The sequence below is a fragment of the Daucus carota genome, chromosome 1 (assembly GCF_001625215.2).
Source record: "Daucus carota subsp. sativus chromosome 1, DH1 v3.0, whole genome shotgun sequence".
In the NCBI taxonomy this organism is placed as follows: domain Eukaryota; kingdom Viridiplantae; phylum Streptophyta; class Magnoliopsida; order Apiales; family Apiaceae; genus Daucus; species Daucus carota.
Genome location: NC_030381.2, coordinates 39,896,201 through 39,916,896, shown reverse-complemented (window position 1 = coordinate 39,916,896; position 20,696 = coordinate 39,896,201). Strand labels below are relative to the sequence as shown.

General features: G+C 36.3%; 1 long non-coding RNA gene across 1 annotated transcript; it reads left to right on the top strand.

The window, feature by feature from the left end:
* Nucleotides 1-17,692: 17,692 nt before the first annotated feature.
* On the top strand, nucleotides 17,693-19,372 carry LOC135148536 (uncharacterized). Its single transcript, XR_010286603.1, has 2 exons — nucleotides 17,693-18,109; nucleotides 19,040-19,372. It is a non-coding gene; the product is annotated as an uncharacterized LOC135148536 (long non-coding RNA).
* Nucleotides 19,373-20,696: the final 1,324 nt, after the last annotated feature.

Below are 20,696 nucleotides of genomic sequence, written 5' to 3'. Positions count from 1 at the left end.
GTCATGGTATAGCAAGAAGCAACACTCCGTGTCTACGTCTACAGCGGAAGCTGAATACATAGCTGCTGGAAGTTGCTGTGCTCAAATCTTGTGGATGAGGAATCAACTACAAGATTATGGACTCATGTTGGATAAAATTCCGATTCTGTGTGATAACACGAGTGCCATTGCCATTGCCAACAATCCTGTTCAACACTCCAGGACAAAGCATATTGATATCAGGTATCATTTCCTTCGCGAGCATGTCATGAATGGAACAGTAGAGTTACACTTCGTACCTACTGATCAACAAATTGCAGACATCTTCACTAAACCACTAGACGAATCCACTTTCTCTAGACTGGTTGGTGAACTTGGGATGTTAAATATGTCTAATTAATTAGACAAGAAATAACTGCAATTTGTTCGTAAGTTCACAAGTTTTAAAATGTACATATTTTCAGGACTTGTGAATTTACAAAGTGCATCCAGTATTTTACATAATTTTCTGATAATTAGTTTTAATTATTTGCCATGATTTATATGATTTGCATGATTTATGTGATTATGTGATTAATTGCTAAGTGGTAGATATTTAGAATTAATTTTCTTGAAGTATTTAAGTGCTTATATTCAATTAATGAATATTAGTGTTTATTTATTTCATATTTTAATTATATTTGATTAATGGATTTGAAGCAATTCAAATTATTTTAAGTTTTCCATTAATTAAATCTTGATTAAAATAATTGCAGCACAATTTATTAAATATCTGTTGGCTAAATTTTTATTTAGTTAAAATTTATTTAATCTAATTGTGATATCATTTTGTTAAATTATTTTGGACTTAATCAAAATTCGTTTAACAATTGATATGTTTTTGGGAGAGTTTTCCCAGAATCTGCCCAAGTACTGAAATAGTGAGTGGTAGTCGAGTCTGTATATCTTTTCATTCAGCCGAGCGCAACATTTGACCAAAAAGTCAAATGTTGCGCCCCCTAGTCACCATGTATATTCGAATGGATTTCAACTTAGAATTTCTTCCAAATGACTGAAAGTTGCGCCTCTATACACTGTGCCGTGTATAGAGGGCATTTCAGTCATTTCGTATGTTGCGCCCACTCCCTGTTCTGTGTTTAACATGAGGGGCAAAGTTGTCTTTACACAACTTGCGCCTCATTCTCTACAGTGTACCACTGTGGAGACGGTTAAACATTCTCCGTTGCTTGTGTATTTGTAGTATGTTCAGTACTTTAATCTTTTCAAATTACTCGACCGATACACACATATATACACACGCAACTTCACCTCTCCCCACTGCTTCAAAATCCACGAACTCGTACACTTTCAAATCCTCAAAACTCACATAAATCCTTGTCCATTTTGATTTCTGAGACCAGTTTTGAAACCCCCTCATCGAGAGCTTTCATTTTATACCAAAAAATCAACGATCCATCGTTATTTTTCGTTAGGGCTTTTCGAAACTCCTGATCTTCTAGGACAAATTTCTACGTGTTTTTGGCTTCGATAATTTGCGAAACCGATACCATTATTCTTAGAATTTCAAGAAGTATAACATACTGTAATTTCATCAAAATCTGAAATTCTTGAATTTAGGGTTTTTCGGAGCGTTATTAATTAATTATTTTCGTGACAAAAAAGTGAATATTTGTTCGTGTTTATTCGTGAAACGAAATTTATAATCATTTTTAATTTTAATTAAAAATGGCTGCAAATTTTGATATTCCGAAGACAAATTTCACAATTGTTGAGAATAATAATTTAATTACGCAAGCGAATTATCGACGCTGGGTTCGATATATGTCAGAATTTTCTTTTGCTAGGTTTGCTATGACAGAATCAGTTAACCTTAACAAATCTCTTCTACGAGAGTTTTTGTCTTCTCTTTCTGTTGTGAATGCAGGACAAGTACTTGGACTTACTTGCACAATTCAGGGACGTACACTTTCTATCACTGAGAATACCCTGAACACTGCACTCCAGCTACCTACAGAGAATTTTGAAGCTGTTCCTGACAGAGCTGAACGAACTAATTTTTTCTATGCTATCCACTGTCAGAGGGAGCCAAATGGTGATCTTCCAGCGAAGATGTATGTAAAGCACCTGCCTAGGGAATGGAATTTCTTCTTTAATTCCATCTCCCATGTATTTGCCCCTAAAACTGGAGGATTCCATGGGATTACCAACTTCAATCAGGAGATTGGGATTGCCATTGCTCAAAACTCAAGAATCAATCTGGGACATCTGATTATGGGAGCTTTTCAGGACTCTCTGAGGAAGAACAGACATGTACTTCTATATCCTCGTTTCTTCCAGATTGTGCTGAATCAAATGCTGACACCTGCTGAACGTGCTGTCTATCCAAATATAGACAATGTCATCTGTTCCTTCATGACTACTAGAGTGATATCAATGCTGGAGAATCATCAAGGGTACACCAACAATGAACCAGTGGTGATCACTGAGGCCATGCAAGCATTTCTGAATCAAAATGTGCCTCCACCACCAATTCAACATGTTGCTGCTCCTGTTGTTGCTGAAGAAGTCCCTGAAGAACAAGATGAACCAATCCCTGAGCCACTCATTCAAGAAAATATTCCTGAGGCTCAAAATATTCCTGTAGAGGAAGAAGTGATTGTGGAAGATGCTGCAGATGACTCCTCTGAAGCTAATGATCAATCTGATGGAGAGGATTCACTACAGGACAACTCTACTGACTCTGAGGATGAAGCAAATAGTCCTGTACAATCCACTGTAGCTGCACCAACGGATGATGTAATGGTGGATGTTGATGAACTTTTCTCTAACACTTACAATCCACTGCTACAGTCAGGTATTCCTTCTGACTCTGACAACTTGTCCTTTGATGCACCTGATTGGGTTCAGAATCTTTTGGATTCCAATCAGCTTTCACCACCTCTCACACGTGCCAGTGAATTTGAAATCCCCCAAATTCATAACCAAGGCACCACTTCCCAAACACTTGAAGCAGAAATATCTCAACCCCTCAGCCAACCACTTCAAATAATTGAGAGCGAGGGAGAAAGTGCCTTAAGTGCACCAAATAAGGAGATTGTTTCTGAAACTGCAGCTCTGTCTCCTAGTCAAGAAAGGAGAATAGAACCTGAGACAACTGCAGATATGTCTTTTTCTTCACCACCTCAGCCAAATACTATTCCAATGCACAGTGAGGTTGCACACACAGTTGAAGAATTGACGGTTGCGAACACTTTGTCGTCCATGTCAGGGATAGACACTGTTGTTTCTGATCCTTTTAAGGGTCAAGTGCCTTCACAGGCTTCTGGGGGAAACTTGGATGAAATGCCACATTCTACATCCTTGTCTACCCCCCTGGGAGGAACATTCCCAGATCCTTCAAAGGACTCTTCACCTCTCGAAGGTGAACGGCAATCTGTTTCTGAGCCCTTCATATCAGGAAGTGTGCCAGTTACAGAGGACTTGTCACAAAGTCTTTCGCCGTCAAAGGCAGTTGTGGGAAACCAGGGTGCTTCGCCAATTCAAGGATCACATCCTTCGAGCCCTGTGTCTACCCACCCTGAGATTCCAACTCAGGATCCAACAAAGGACTCACCACTTTCAAGTGGTCGGCAACTTGTTTCTTATGACTCAGATTCATCTGACGAGGAAACCGAGGACGAAGGCTTACGAACCTTCATTGCACCTTCTGTGACCTCTCTAGAAGAGGCTAAGAAGATTTCACTTGCAGGTACATCAACAGATGCTGGAACTTCTTTGAGTGAGAGGGAAACACTTACAGAACCAGTTATACAGAAACCCTCTGACCCACTGAGTGTTCTAGCTTTGAGTGAAATGAGAGAAACACCTGCAGAACGTACTAGTGAGAACCCCTCATCCCAACCTACAATTGAATCTGCAATTCCAACTGTATCTGTGACAGAATTTGAAGCTCTGAAATTCAAAGTTCAACACTTAGAAGCTGAGAATCTTGTTCTACGGGAGGAGTTGGTAGAAATCAAATCAACAATGGAGCAAAGGTTGGCTGCCCTGGAGGCTAAATTGCTGGCATCTCAACCTTCCAGAGAGGATTACTCAACTGAGGGGGAGAGAGCAGCAGAAAAAGCAAAAGGAAAGAGGGTGATATCAGGGGTGTCTGAAGAACTGATTGATTCTGCTCTTAGGCATCAATTCAGTTACAGTCATGATGAATACATCCCTGAGTTTGTGGATGACAGGGTGATTAGGATGGTTGGTGCTGAGAATGAAGATCTTGAAGAAGGAGAAATCCCAGATGCTGAAGTCTTTGCTGATGAACTTGCATATCACAATGACATCTTTCCTGCTGAAGAGTTTGAAATTGCAAATCCACAAGACATTGCTGATGTTGCTAGGGATTATGCTGAGCAAAGGAGAGCAAGGGAGAAGTTAGAAAACCAAAGACGGATTCGAAGGGAAAGGAGACTTGCCAACTTACATAAAGATGGAGCTGAATGGGATGTTGCTAGATCTGTGTTTGACTTTCCAGAGGTCACTCAAGATAATGATGATGACGAAGTAAAAGATATCTTTGACTCCTTCAGGAACAACTACAAAGATTTACATGATTATCACGAGGTGTTGAATGATATCATTTCTACTGTGTCTGTTGCTGTTCTTCCCAGAAGAGGATGGATGGTGAACATATCATTTGAGCTACAAAGAGAAGGCCATGGACTCAAGCATGTGTCAAGTCAGTTTCTCAGAGATCTATCTTTAACTGAGCTGTTTGTGGTAAGAAACAAGATCATCTCTACCGGCAAAAAGCATAATGAAGTATTCAGAGATATGGTGGAAGAATGGATCACTGATATTGGAGTTGAAATTCATGACAAGCCCTCAGTTATTAAGTACTTCAAGGATGGTATGATTCAGAGTATAGGACTCACTGATGAAGCACTATCAACATACAATCCTCGTATACTGAAATATCTGGAAGCTCAAGTCAGGGAGAAGTGCTCAAGGACTAGCAAGGGAAGACTAACTGCTGAACTGCTATATGCCTATCGTCTGAACTTTGCTGCTCTGAGAGAATTAGACTTATCAGCCATCAATCGTCAACCACCATATCCACTGCCTCCACTAGACCCTGAAATTCCTGAAAATCCAAATGCACCTGTTGTTACTTACAATCCTACATCTGTAGTATTCAAGAAGAAGAAAGACTCTGAAGTCACTGCTATACCACTCACAGAGATTGGGAAACTCAATTCCAAAAGAATCACTCGTGCAGTTGCTGCTGTTAAGTGGTCAGTGGTAAAAGAAGACAAGAGTGTGCTCAAAGATTTGGTTGATCTTCTGGAGATAAGAAAAGCTGTAGAGACTGTCCACAACACTTCTAGAGTTCGTGCTCATCCATCAAGGATCATTATGAAAATTGAAGGAATGGAGATGAATGTCACTTTTAAGAAGTTGAAGAAGATGGTTCACCTGCAAACTTTAGAGAAGATGAAGAAAAATCTAGAGCAACCTCCACCTGAGAATACACTGGAGCAAGTGGCACTGAGTACCATCACTGCTAGGATTGAAGAGATTGAAAACAAGCTTACTCAGAAGAGAGTAGAAGAAGCTGCAAAGAGGAAAGCTGAGCAGAAGCTGATTAATGCAAGAGCCAAGAAACCAAGGAAAGATTAGTTCAGGCTAGAGGAACAATGGCTGCTTGTATTTACTTTTGAATTCTGGAAATTGTAAGATATAATCCAGACTGTACTTAGTATTATTTCCTGTTTAAATTAGTATGCTTTTTCATTGTGTCAGTTGAGTTATCCTCTTAAAGGATTTGCTTGTCGAACTCTAACAAACAAATAGGGGGAGATTGTAAAGCATAATGTAACGTAAATGTAATTACGATAACTCAACACAACAAAAGACAGGAAACAATACGTAAGTATAATACAGGAATCTACAGGTTGGAGATTCGTTACGAACAGACAAAGACAATCAAGATATCTGAGACGAGCATCCGTCCACTGGAAGAAGTTCATTAACATGTTCAAGCCTCAGTGAAGAATAAAGTTTCAAATGTTTCTGCTATCAAGATTGCCTGAAGATCAAGTATCAAAGACCAGAAGATTCCAGTATATTTAATTTGATTATTTATAATCAAATTTATCGAAGCAACATCTAACCCGGAATGACTGATCAAGTATATTATCAATCAAAGGATTCAAGGGATTATTTCAGTTCGAGTCGTTCGTGAACCAGACCAGTGCACAGGACGTCAGGACATACGAAAGTATTCAGTGGATTCGATCAACGAATTAATTGATCAAGTCAATCGAGCTGCTCCAAGATATATTGCCAAAGATTTCATTATACATATATATATATATATATATATTAATTGTGAATTACATGAATTTGAATAATTCAAGTAATTAAATTAACACAATTAATAATATAAATATATATACATATAATGGTGCAAATGGGAGTACAGGGAAAAATAACTAAGTACACTACAGGGAAGGAGCCATCACTTGTGAAGCGCAAACTTTGACTAGTCAAAGTTTGCGCCTCAATAATCTTTCTGTACTTAGATTTTTCTCTTAAGTACATACACTGCTACAGATACTACTGTGAAGGGGCGCAAGGTTTGACCTGCGCAATGTTTGACCTCACACTTAGAGATATTCTAAGTTACACTACAGTGTAGATTCAAGTGAGGCGCGAACTTTGACCAAAGTCAAAGTTTGCGCTCAAATGGATCATACTAGCGCAAGGATGATGGACTTAGAATTCTTCCAAGTTAACCTCACAGGGACACACTGTAGTGGCGCCATCTTTGACCAGAGGCGCCAAGTTTGACTACAGTAGTGTGTGTGTACAATTGAGGCGCAACATTCATATATATATATATATACATATATGTATATGAAAGTGGCGCCACCCCTTTGTATATTTGGAGTTAGAATTATTTTGATTAAACGAATCCGTCCAGGACGAACTCAAGTCGTCCAGGACGAACTCGTTAACCATGGTTAGTTGTTGGAAAGCCTATAAATAGAGGTTGATGTTTTCATTTGAAAACAACTACACACTTTGTAAGTGCACACACTATACACATTCTCGAGAGTTAAATTAGAAGATCGTATTTATCGAGAGTTTGTAAAAGAGTGATTGTAGTCTCTGCAGCCGACACTTGTGTTGGAATTTGTAGCACCCGAGGATTATTTCTAATACAAAGAATATTCCCCGACTTGCTGGAGTTATTTATTTACGATTGATTTAACATGGACTGAAACAGATTATCCGCAATTAAATTAAATCGAAGAAATTGGTACGACGTATTCAACCCCCCCCTTCTACGTCTGATTGGACCTAACAAAGCTGATTGTGATTCGAAGAAGATTCTATTGAAGACTGATTGGACACTACTGACAGTGAATTTGAAGAAGGTACTTCAGGCCTTGATCTGAGTAATTACTCCTACTTGATTATCAGATCACCAGATCAGGATGGGAATTTGCTACATCTGCAGTGAAGCATCTTTCCAGGGCTCGGAATGTCAACTTTGAATGGCACCACTGGTAGCAGGAAAAGAGAAGTTTTTACGGACGAATCTTCAAGGGATTTCAAGCTAACTCAGTGATTCGGGGATATACAATTACACAGTGAATTGTAGCAATGCTAAATCCATCCAGAATCAACTGAGATCAAAGACAGAGAACTGTGGAGGTTTAAGGATATAATTATCGAGTTACTACCGCACCAAATCAGTTTCGTGCATTTATGTCAGAACCTTAGGATTGAACAGAAGAGTTTGTAACTGCTGAATTTGAGGAAGCTCAAGTCGACGAAAGTTAACACTTTTGAAGAATGTGAGGACAGAACTTCAAGGATTAGCATAACACTGTCTGAGAGGTTTAGTCATGTCAGATTCAGATGGAATCCATTGGTTTCAAGTGGAGACTCTTCGGGGTTCAGTTCGACAGGTTGTTTGAAAACTGAGTTGGTCAGTACACACAATATTGTTTGGTATCTTTAGCAAAGAAGGGTTGCTATATATATTGAAGCCTCGACAAACAAGGATGATAGGGATTGTCTAAAACTCAAGTGGATGTTTTGAAAGAAGCATCACAACAAGTTCTTATGCTATTTTAGGAAAGGTGTGAGATGGATCAATTGCTGATGAGAAGGATGATTATGGTTATCTGGCTATCCAAGCATTCTCTGAAGATGATTCACTTCGCACTTCTCAGGTACGAATTCTTTCTAACTATGCAATACATATTTCTTTATATTCAAAGCATGTTATAAATCTCTGAGTAAAATTGTTTAACACACAAACACAAGCATGATAGCATCACAATAGATAATGTTGAACTAGTATGCTAGATCACTGTTCTGGTAACTAGGATTGATGATAATCTTATGCATGTGTCTTTAGCAGATTCTTAACATGTGTATGAATATTTAGGATTTGATTATTTGCATTGGTGAGATTAGAAGCTTTCCTTTGGAACACGACTCTTAGTTTTAGGGGTTATGATCCTAGCATATATAACTTTGTTAAAACATTTACTTTCAGATTCCCTAGTACAACTAGATTTGCTTATTTATCTGAATTGTTTTTTAAGGATTTTATTTTGTTCTATGATGGAATGTCTACCTTGTGTCAGTAGAACTTTTAGAACTTCATGTTAGATCTAAAACTGACTTAGGTAATAGAGATAGTATAATGCCATATAACAATAGAGTGAGATTAGTATGAATTGATAATGTGATTATTAATTTGTCTATGATCATTATGCTTTTAGGAGATTATTGAATATCTGTAATTCTGCTTTCTACCTGTTACACTTGTGTTAATTGGTTTAAGTAAAGAGTACTGAATCTTCTGAATTGCATAACTGCCTATCTTGCTTTTGTCTTATCTTTAATTGTTTGCCATGTGTATCAACATCATGTCTGCTTATTTTCATGTCATGAATGCATTTCTTTGTACTTGCATTGAATTTAGAAAAGCATGTTTGAGAATCACATTAGGGCAATGTCTAGATAAGAATTAGCATGTTAAGGTTGCTTCTGTTGTTACCACTGTTAAAGAAAAATCTCTAATCCATCCGGACCCAGTTATGATTGGGGACCATAGAACTCTTTCCATTTGTGATTGCAGGTTACATATGATCCATATGATTTTTGGTGCACTCTGTTTGCTGAGTAGCTGAAATCATATGATTCACTAAAAGTACCCTGTTAGCAAATGTGATCGTATGAGCAGTTCCGTCAATAATCTTTGAAAGATGACAACAAAGATTCTCTTGCGGGACATGCCTGTTTTCCTGGAATGTCATCATGGAAACATATCTTTCTTGAAAGAGTCAAAGCACACAAATTCCTAGTATCAGACTGTTCTCTGACAAAGGACATTATGTCAGTTCATGGAATAATGTTTTATCTCAAATCAGGAAGGATTTGAATTTGCTCGTAGCTAATATGTAACTTCAATTGAAGATGGAGTGAGCTGTTTCGATAGTAAAGCTTCATGAGATAAGTGTTAGCTATGGCATCTGAAGCTCTCGCACTTGTATGTCAAAACAAGGAGCTCTTTCTATTCGTAAGAAGAGAATTGGTGAGAGGACTACCTCATCTGGAATTCAATATGGATGAAACTTATGAGGTATGTCAATAGGGAAGTCGAAGGAGCATCGCACAGAAACAAAGATATGATCAACATTACTGATCCGCTTCAGATAATACGTATGGATTTCTACGGATCAGTTAATGTTATATCTGCAACAAAGCCAGATATCTTTTGCGATGATCATTGACTACTCTAGATTCTTTCGTGTTGTTCGTATGTGTTCGAAGGATGAGACATCACAAATGAAGGTTGATCAAGATGAACCCTGATCATTGATAAATCCAGAAAGACACCATTCTTGCCAGTGGCCAATCAGAAGCAAACACTAACTCTTGGTACGTGTTTGGAGGAAAATGCCACTTTGCAAGTCTTGCATTTGAAGCTCAAAGAATATTTTCCTCGGCTACTCAATGGAGTCTACAGTCTACAGGGTGATTGTGATTAATCAACAGAAGGTGATTGTAAGTCTGGACAGGACATTGAACGACACTTTGCTCCAAGCTGTTAAGGTGATATCATTGGTATTATGATGATTCAAATCCAAGCAGAATCTCTTTGCAAGGATAAGGATTGTTAAGAAAATCCCAGCAACAGCTTAGGGGGAGCATTTGGTGGATTCACTAGTCAAACTCAACACCACATTGAAGATGAACATGACATATCAAGAACGTATCTGCTTAGACAAAGGGTTTGGAGTCAATATCATTCCCGGGTTCTAGTTCTTAAATGTTCCGAATGGTGAAGTGAAGACTAGGAGAGCTATTGTAAAAGGATGTTATTTCTTTGGGTTTCAATCTGAAGTGAAACTAGAGGAAGATTCAGAAGCTCTTAAAGAGATCCAGATTGAGTGATTGCACAGCAAGATGATCTCAGTCAGTTTGAAAGCAGATTATGCGGATTCTGATACCCGGACCTAATGACAATTCATTACATTGTACTTATCGGGTATTTAGATTCCAACTGGATGTTTTTGGCTCTGTTACGAGGGACAAGCCAATTTGGTTGCTAAGAGTTACTACAAAAGAGAAGGTTATGAAGATGATGGAAATAGAATCTTCAAGTTCGGGACTCTACATCTTAGGGGACTCAACAACCTTCATGATTGAACTAAAGCACCATTGACAAGACTCGGGTTCAGGATATTACAGTGATCTAGAGGATGAAGATTCATACAACATTTGAAGGACTTTGCAGTTGCAGATCCAATAGAATTTGTATTCTCTTTCTTCACCAGCTCTCTATGAGTTGCTATCCAACACCTGATGATCGTCACGGACATGGTATGACTTCTGACTAGCATATTATTTTAAAATATCTATTTGCTAGAGTCATATTTGGTATTCAAATCATTACCTCTCATGATACAAGGCACACACAATACAACTATCTGTGCTGTGATACCATGATTATATTATATGTGGACTAACGTCACTTGTGCAAGATAATTGCTAAGTGAATGCAGATTAGTGGTATGATGAGTTTGTTGGAAAGTTGCAATTCTTTATGGTCTACTAGTTAGCCTAAAGAATGATGGCAATAAAAGGAAGTCAAGGATCTTTTGAATATGCGCAATTTGGAAGATTCTAGATCTGCCAAGACTTATGCCAACAACCACTGGACTTGATCAGTACAAGAGAGGTACATCAACTGAAATGTCAAGTCTAAGAGGTATTCAACTTATCACTTTACTTAACTGCAAAATGATCACATGTTATATTTTCTATAAGGTATTACTTCTTTCATGAGCATGTCTATCGTATTTCTTGAATGAATTCATGAGTATTAAATTGTCTATACATAGGACTTGTGAATTTATTTAAAATCTATTACCTCGTGCTTTGTGCATTATATATGATTGCCATGATAATATGTTATATGCTTATATGGTAATTATATGTTTTAGCATGAATGTTTGTTATTTCAAATTATTTAAATTGTGTTGCATGACAATTAAGTGACTTATTTGTTCATGATTTAAAAATTAGGGATGACATGAAGCATGACTTAATTATGTTATTTTTTTCTTGATCTATACCTCTTCAACAATTGGTATCTAGTAGAGAAATTTATCATAATCTAGTTGTGATATATCTGTATATGTGAACATACTTAGGATGATTCTCTAGGTTGAATTCACTTATATTGATATATAATCGGTTGCATGACTTATTTGTTTCTAGACTTATGACTTGTATCAGTAATTGGTATCTAGTTTGAATCTAGTTAGAATTTAGTCATGATATACTAGTATTTGTGGAGTTACTTAGATTCTCTCTAGGCTGAATCCATTTATATTAGTGTATATACTTGAAGCATAACTATTTGTGTTGGATATTTGATGATTTATTAATTGATATTTTATTTCATGTCTAACTGCATATAGTTGTGATACTTTTAGTGTTAGTGATATTTTGCATGCTTATATATAGATCACTAATATTAATTGTTAATATTTTTCTGCGAGGAGTTGTGTGAGTTCACTTGTGTTTAATGATTATCTATATAAGACTTGTAAACTTTTCTTCAACTTTCCCTCGGGCTTACGAATATCTTTGTATGATTATCATGATTTTTGTTGTTATATGCTGATATGATAATTATATGATATTCCGTAAGTAATTATTATTTTATCTTAGTTAAATTGTGATCCATGACAATTATATGCTTATTTGTTTCATGATTAACTTTGATAGAATAATCGAAGCATGATTAATTCATTTTTGAAATATTTAATTGGTATCTATTTTTGATGCTTTATTGATTTTTTACTTGTGAATTAATTGTGATGTATTGGCACTGGTGAAATATTATTGCATATTTCTTAAAAACCACTAGTGCTAATATCTTTTAGGTGTTTAATATTCTGAGTACAAGGGAGACAACAAAATCTTTATTCTGTCTCATATTTATGTTCTGGAGTGGTGAGTTTCTTCAAAGAAATTTTCTTATCAATTGATTTCAACAATTGGTATCCACTACTCTATTTCATATATATTTCTTAGAATATTTTGCATCTATACATGTAGCGTCATAGGACGAGACATTAATTATCTTGTATTTGTGTACTTGGTGATCTTTGTCACTTGTAGCGTCTGTTTTGACGATGTGCTAGTATGAGGCCTTTTCACTAATTAGTGTGGCGAGTGCTTTATACACTGTAGCACATAAATTTTCTTGTTTCCTTTTTAAAATTGTAGTGAGAAACAAGAGTCTGTGTCTTTTTCAAAGACAAGTTCATTTAAACCTTTTATGCATAATTTCAGACTCTTGTACTCAAACCAGTTTTTAATGGAAAACTTTGATTCTTTCATCGGTTGTGATTGTCATTCTTTATGAAAATCATTTTTACAATCACAACTGATTCATTTTTCCTCAAAAAAAATTAAATGCAATTGCTCTCATTCAAAATCATAGATTTTCTAAAAGTGCATTTATATCTCTTTCTGTTCTTCGGAACTTAATCAGCCTCTTGGCTTTCCTAGATAGTCATAAGGTTGAAAACCAACAATCTTTATCCCAGACTATAAAACCAAATTCAGAACACATCCCAACTTTCCCCCTGGAGTAATAAGGAACTTATTAGACTAGAGGTCAATGAGGGAGAAACTGTACTTGTTGCAGCAAATAAGGATGTGAGGGATAGTGTACCCACAGCTCTACCTCTCAAGAAGAAAAGGTGTTTTCAAACTTGAGGTAACTGTTGCTCATCTGTATTCTCTCAAAAGAATATAGAGCTGAAAAGGCAATAAAACAGTCTCTGGAATCATTCTCTCAACAGGATGAGTCCATTGAAATTCGCTCGTCAGCCAGAGCATCTTGTATTGAGTCAAGCACATCATCAGTAATCACTCTGATGAAGAGCCTAAACAAAAATCTTATGGACACAATACAAGAGAGTGCACAGTAAGGTTAAAGGTTTTGTTCCAGAAGCAACTTCTTCATTTACCATTTTACGGTAGATAAGATGGTTGATGCCTTTACAGGTGTAAGGAGGAAACGAGGATCTCAATTGCCAAATCTTCAGGATTCTCGTCTCCCTCCCCAGATAAGAACAGATCTGGATCCAATCGGAATGGATTTCCTATTTATAGGAGATCGGCAACTCTCTGACTATGAGTCAATTTATTGATGAGTCAGTTGAGGATCGGGGATTTACGAAACCCCATTGCACCGCCAGTGACCTCTCTTGAAGGGGCTATGGTGATTTTCTCATGCAGGTACAGAAGATCATACTTTGAGTGCTGAGAGAAACACTGTGAGCTAAACACTGAGAGTTAAACACTTGGTGAGATTCTGAGAAGAACCAGTGAGATATCTGAATGAGAAATATGTGAGCATGAGTGAGTGCAAACACATAGGAAATTGAGAAGAGTGAAACACTTGTGAGGTACATATTATAATATTTAGTATCAAAAACTCACATGTTGTTGAAAGAATTGACGGAAGCAACTACGGTTCATTCCATTTCACGGTGTGAACTTGTGGTTGATGATTCTCTTGAATCAAGTGTCTTCACAGACATTGAGGAGGACTTAGGCCTTTGCCATAATTAAGCCTTTGTCTAACCTCCCAGAGCAAACAACTCTGGATCCTTAATTGGATAAGCCACTTAGTGGTTGGCAACTTGTGGACCATGATTCGGATTTATCTGATGAGTCTGCAGGGACTGGGAATTACGAACTCCCATTGCACCACCGGTGACCCCCTTTAAGGGTGGCTAAGGTGATTTTCTTGCAGGTACTTAGCATTTTGGAAGCTCAGTATTTGTGTGGAGGGATACACTTACAGAACTCGTGAGTGACACCCTTACCCAAAAACCGAGAGAAAATTGAGTGTTGAGTGATACACCTGCAGAACATTTTAGTGAGACACCTACTAATTACCAAATTTATACCTAAAGACAAAGTGGATGTTGTTACTGGAATGTCAATTTTATTCCTTACTTTTCCGTTTGGAACCTATTCTTTCAGCATAGGGACCAACCCAATCAAAGTAAACCCTTCTTCTGAACTCTTTCTTCGACCCCAGCTTTAGCGTTGTTTAGTTCTCTACGGGGATATTATCTTTTGGTACAGGATGTATTGGACACGTTCCTTGACCTATTTGATACCACATATCCTTGGAGGATTCCACAACTAAGGGGGAGAATATATTTAGGGGGAGAATTTATGAAAGGGGGAAGAAAAAGTAAGTTAGCTTTCTTCTGTTGTCTACAACTAAGGGGGATTAAACTACTCTTTAGCTGTGTACTACTGAGGGGGAGATTCTTCTTTCAACTAAGGAGAAGGATTGATCTTTCATCCAAGGGGAGACAACTACTTATCACTAAGGGGAACCTGATCAAGGTAACGGGAGGAGAAGTATAAGGTGATACATTTATTCTTCAGTAAGTGGTAGACATGAACTCATTCATTACCACTGAAGAATTCAATGAAGCTGCTGATTGTTCTTTGCATAATGGAATGTTTTGAATTCTCTTCAAGACAGACTATGAGGATTATCTGGCAGGAAAGCAAGAACCAGAGAAATAAAGGTGATATGCACATTTGTTATTTCTATTCATGAAATCTGGAAATGTATTATATGATCCAGAAACTTTGTAGCATTATTTACTAGTCCAGGACTTTACTTTTTCTAGTGTTAGTTGAGTTATCCTCCAGAGGATTTGCTTGTTATGATTAACAAACAAATAGGGGGAGATTGTAAGTCTAAATGTAAAGACAACCCTATCTGTTACATAGGGATGATAACTCAACAATAGAACAAGACAAGTAAATAACACTACGCCTGCACCGGAATCGGAAGATACGAAGACAAAGGTTGAAGAAGCCATCTACAGTCTTGAAGGGATAAGTTCACTGGAAGAAGTTCATTAATATGTTCATGCCTCAGTGAAGAATAAAGATTGAAGTGATCAAGATTGTGGAAGCAATGAAGATGTTGTCCAAGTACTCGAAAGATTTCAGTGCAACCCCTGAAGCAAGATATTTCTATATATCTTGGTTGGTTATTTATAATCAACAAACTGAAGCATAAACTAACCCGGAACCGACTGATCAATGTTTGCTGACAAAGACGGTACAATGTTTAACTTCAGTGTTAGTCGCTTGTGAACCAGACCAGTGCACTAAGCGTCAGCACGTACGGAGTTTGCAAAGTATTTATCAATCGAAGAATTGATCAAGTCATAACAAGTCATTTGTTCCAAACTCAAGCCAAGCCAAATGCCTAGCCTCTGCAAGCTGTATCAAGTCTACTGCTCAAATGTCATATGTCAAGCTTCCACAGAAAGCCATATCAGGAAGTGACCTATCTTTTATATGTGTGCACTTATATATTTGTATATGTACAAATATATTTATATATATGTATATATGTATATTTAATTAAATATAATATATATAATATATATGTATATATGTTTTTAAACATATGTATATGTATATTTATATGTATGTATATTTAAATAAATATATATGTATATAGTATATGTATTTATATTTTACATAAGCAATTATATAATTAAGTGTATATATATATTATATTATGTGCATAAATATATGTATATTTAGAGAGAGTTATATATATCTTTATATATATATTTATATTTATATTTACACATAGTTATATGTATATTATATATATTTAAATATATGAGAATATATTTAAATATATGTGTATATATATGTTACTATTTGTTTATATAAATATTATATATATGTATATATTTATATATACTTTTCTTTATATATATTTATGTTTATATTTATATTTATAAATAACTATATATATCTCTATATATATTTATATATATATTTACATTTGTATTTACATATAATTATATATTGTATATATTTAAATATATGAGAATATATTTAAATATATATACATATATTATTATATGTTTATATAAATAAAATATATATGTGTGTATATATTTATATATACTTTTATTTATTAATATAATAACAACATAATATATTATATTATATATTTTATGCATGCATGTGATGATGTCAGGTGTCTAGGGCACTCTAGGGTTTGCATGGCTTTGTATATATATGTGTATCGACTGTGATCAAAATCGGCTAAGTCAGATGTACAACAACTCCAGTAAGAAGCTTTGGAAGCGCAAGGTTTGACCTAGAAGAGGTCCAAGGAGTGATAACAGTGGAGCTCTCCACTGTAGGAGCGCAACTTTGGTTTTAACTTAGAAAAACTCTAAGTCATTACTTCTTCACTGTGAAAGAGATGAGGCGCAAGTTTTGACTAAAGTCAAAACCTGCGCTTCACATCTTCACAATACAAGTCTGCTACTTAGAAATACTCTAAGTATTCACAGTCACTAGAGATAAGCTTGTTAGCGCAACCTTTGACCCAAAGTCAAAGGTGGCGCCACATACATGGAAAGCTCTTAAGCGCAAGTCTTGACTGAAATTGGCGCAAGGTTTGACTAGGGATTTCACTCAGAATTTTGTCTAAGGCAACACTGTAAAGCTCTCAACCCTGGCGCCAACTTTGACCACACCCTGGCGCAAGCTTTGACTTCAACTGCAGTGACCCTAGCGCAACTTTGGTATTCTGGAGTTAGTTTTATTTTTATAAAACGAATCCGTCCAGGACGAACTCAAGTCGTCCAGGACGAACTCGTTAACCATGGTTAGTTTATGAAAGCCTATAAATATGTGATTGTGGTTCTCACAATTTACATCATCCTTCGGGATGGATGGCCAAGTGCTATGCACAAACTCTCTCAAATATACACACACCCTAGCCTAGTTTTGTACCATAAATATTTGTAGTGGATAGGGCTTGTAATATTTAAATGAGTGGTCATTGTAGCCAACCTTCGGGTTTGGATTTGTAGCACCTTCGAGGTATTTATCAATATACAGATATACCTTGGAAAATATTGTGTGTTGGTTTAATATTTTCATATCTTCAGAAACCGACCCAATAAATATCCGGAACACGAAACCCATTACAGGACTGCAATTTATTTATCCGCAAGATTCGAAAGAATTTTAAATTGTAGTGAGTATCGTATTCAACCCCCCTTCTACGATACTTTGGACCTAACATAGTCTTATACATAGACGAGACGATGTCGGATTTTCGATAAGGATTTATATGATAATTGATTGGTGATATGTTATGTGGAATATGATTGACTATATGTTAGAGTTAAAGCATGCTTATGTGTTACGTGGTATGTGATAAGTTTAAAGGGGTATATAAGTGGGTATCGATATACGTGATATGTATATGCGATATATTGTTTAGTGACTATAGTATTATCTTATTCTCGTAAAGGGTTTGGACGAGACGTGGATGACCGAAGACGTTCAGAAGGACAAGTGGTATTGCAAAGCAAATAAGGGAGGAATCGAGTAAGCGAAGCGATGTGACGAATAGAGTATAGCTAGAGATGGTCTAGAGATTACGAGATGCATAGATTGTGAAAGTTGAAAGATGAGAATGAGCTGTGAAACTGGAGTCAGATTTAAGGCAAGTATCCTGCACCCTGCTTTTGGATATATTGCATATTCTGATCCATTCTTTTTATATGTGTTGCAAGTATCATGAACCCTTTCTCTTGGATATATCGCAAATATTCTGATCCATTCCTTTGGTATCTGTTGCAAGAATTCGTATCTTTCCTTTCTATATTTAAAAGTGCATATGTTCGAATCTATTCTTTCTATTCTTTAAGAATCTAAAGAATTTCCGTGTTATTAATTAATTCGAAGTTCAGATTGTCATTGAAGCATGTGTTGCTCAGTGATAGTTGGAGCTTTGAATGAATTGGGATCTTCTTGATTATTCAACCCGCCATTGTCATGCTGGTTTAGCAGGCTAAATTCAGTTGCTTAGCCGATAATGGAGGATACTGAATAGTTGAGGATTTCCTGAACTATGATTTATGGAAGGATGGACGGTGACTCATGGAAAGTTTATTATCAAAGTTTGAATTGAAATTATTCTGTTGTTGATGATATTTATGATGATGTTCTGTTAATTTACATTGGCTTCTTGAATTGAATTAGAGAATTGGATTATTGTTTTTATATAAACCTGTGGACCAGATTCGTGGTCATGTAAGGCCAATGAGTGCCTTGGATCCAGTGATAGAGCATGGCGGGGCCTGCTCGGGGTTAGTGCGGAACTGATCAGCTGCCTAACCTTGGTTTTAATTAAAATGTGATAGTCCAATTCAATAATTCTCTTGGAAAGATTGAATTACTCCAGTATTCCATTGATGCAAGGTATTGTGAATCATTCTATACAATACCTTAATCTTATGAATTTATGTCGAATCTTTTACCAAAGTATCTTGAGCCTTTGAACTTCTATCTTATTGATTCAGAATTGTTATTGTTTATTATTACTTGCTGAGCATTGTTGCTCACTCTTGCTATTCTCTTCTAACCATTTCAGAAAGGCTGAAAGATGAGATGATTGATTGAGATTGGGAATAAGGCTAATGCTAGGCGAGGAGACAGAGTTGAGGATCCAGTGGTCGAGGAGTGTTCAGGAAAGTTGATGAGGTTGGTGCAAGCTGAAATAGTTGACAGTGATTCTTCTTATCGAAGATGATCTGACTTGGTAAGAGATGTTGTGTAGTATTAGTGGTGGATTCTAATTTCAATACTGTAACCTGGAAGCGATCCTGTTGTTTTGGGGGTGAAGATGTTCTCTTTCGGAATCAATTATTAAAGTTTAAATGTTATCATTCAATTCTTTTATTATGGTTTTCAAGTTTGAAATTCAGGTTTTGAAATCATTCGATTTATGTTCTCATTCAAATCTTTTATTAAATGTTTTCAGGTTTCAAATTCTTTTGATCTTCATTATCTTTTAAAAAGAAAAAAAAATACAGGTTTTAAAAAGGGTTTAAAAATGGGTTTTATGTGGTGACGTCAGAATCCAGACCCCCGGATTCTCGGACTGTCACAGTTGGTATCAGAGCAACAGGTTACAAGTTATTGGAATTTGAATATAGATTATAGTTTTAAGTTTTATATAGGTTAGACGTTGTGTGACCTCATATCGAGGTATTGTGAGACTATTTGGACATAGTCTAGAGATGTGAGTGAAGCATAAAGTCTAGTTAGATGATCAAGTTAAGTGTGGATATTTAAAGAGATTGGGATTCTTAAGTTTAGACATATGATTCCTAGTATATTAACTAATTGAGATGGTGAATTGTGAGAAAGGTCAAGATTAGACCTAGATAGAAGAGTTTGATAGTGAATGATTGAGTTGAGAATGGTGAAAATGCAGAGTTCAGAGTATTCTGACTATACTGCATATTTGAAATTGGATTATTGTATTGATTTGAGGATGATATAAATGCATGGTTCATAGTATGTTGACCATGTCAGATATTTGGAAGATGTATATTGTTTTGAGTGAAAATATGAAGAGTAAGTGTAGAGTATGAGTTGTATTGGATTAGAAGGAGAGATTGGTAGATAGAGGTTGATAGGTGAGAAGTGAATGATAGAGAGTACGTGGAATTGAGTCCAGTTATTAGAGATGATGTCTACAAGTAAGTTAGAACGTTAGTCCTCGACGACAACGCTTCGAGCTAATCGGGATTTCAAATGGCATCAAGGTGGGCCCATAACCCACAGGTTGATGATCCAGACAATCGAAGATACGTTACGTGTTTGTGCTATGGATTTCAAGGGCAACTGGGATAAAGTAGAAGAATGTAAACTACATGGGCCAGAGTTATTACGGACGATAACGTATACGATGACATCTTACGAAGCTATTACGAGTCAAATCGATTGATTATCGAGAACGTTGAAAGGATGACATAAATCGAATAACGATTTCGTAAAGTAGAGTGGGAATTTGAGAAGACCTTGGCAATACCTCTTTTCAACTAAAGATTCTTTTGATTGTTTTCTCATCAGTGAGATATTATCATGATATCTTTTCTACAAAGTTTTGATAAATGAGATCTTCAATTTCTCAAATTCTCAGATGACATTGATAATGCTTATTGGTATGAGTGGGAAAACAAAGAAGTGTGATAAAGGCGTGTTTATGAAAAGACAGTGGAATTCCTTGATATTATTTGATA